This window comes from Seriola lalandi, unplaced genomic scaffold, assembly GCF_002814215.2.
Source record: "Seriola lalandi dorsalis isolate HSWRI2012SDOR001 ecotype SW California unplaced genomic scaffold, Sedor1 jcf7180001982438, whole genome shotgun sequence".
In the NCBI taxonomy this organism is placed as follows: Eukaryota; Metazoa; Chordata; class Actinopteri; order Carangiformes; family Carangidae; genus Seriola; species Seriola lalandi.
Window position 1 is genome coordinate 1 of NW_019453104.1, and position 744 is coordinate 744.

At 48.3% G+C, this 744-nt stretch overlaps 1 long non-coding RNA gene across 1 annotated transcript; it reads right to left on the reverse strand.

Moving 5' to 3' along the window:
• Window positions 1-141: 141 nt before the first annotated feature.
• LOC111659300 (uncharacterized) lies at window positions 142-667 on the reverse strand. Its single transcript, XR_002761069.2, has 3 exons — window positions 567-667; window positions 377-472; window positions 142-225 (listed from the first exon to the last, which is right to left on the reverse strand). It is a non-coding gene; the product is annotated as an uncharacterized LOC111659300 (long non-coding RNA).
• Between the last annotated feature and the right edge of the window lie 77 nt (window positions 668-744).

The following is a 744-nucleotide window of genomic DNA, read 5'->3' on the forward strand; positions in this document are numbered from 1 at the left end:
ACACACACACACACACACACACACACACACGGTTCTTCTGTTAGAACACACACACATAGAATCTACATCTCATCATGTTGGTGCTGTATCAGATGTTATTAAAGGGAACCAGCCCAGTTCCTTTCATGTGACCTACTCGTAGTTTTCTGCAGACAGGTAAACGCCGTTCTTGTCTCGCGTGGCGGCCAGGTCTCGCTTCAGACGCTCGATCTCCTCCGTGTATTCCTGAACACGCACAAACACGTCGGTTATTATTATTTTTCCCCTTCAGGAGGTTGAAATGTGACGTTTGACTCGTCACATCACACTAATGATGAAACCTCTTCATCCTGAGGAGGAGTGATAACGAAGCCGGTCTCTGGTCGGACTCGTCTACCTTGATGAGCGTCCTCTTGGTGAGCTTCTGGTTGACCTCGGGTTTGTTCATGATGTTCTTGGCTCTGCTGGCGTACTCCAGCGTGCTCAGAGTCTCCTGCTCGGACAGAGACAACGTTACGATAAATAATAATAAAACAAGACACACACACACTTCACCTCTCAGAGCGGCGCGAGCTTGTAGGACGAACCTCCATGTTGCTGGACGACGGCGACACGGTGGCGATGATGGAAGTCCTCGTTCTTCCTCCCAGTGAGTCCTGCAGGATCCTGGTCAGCTTGGACTCTCTGTGGGAAGAGTGCACATTATTAATCAATAATATATAATAATACTAATCTTAATGACAGGTGGAAGACAGGATGACGTTC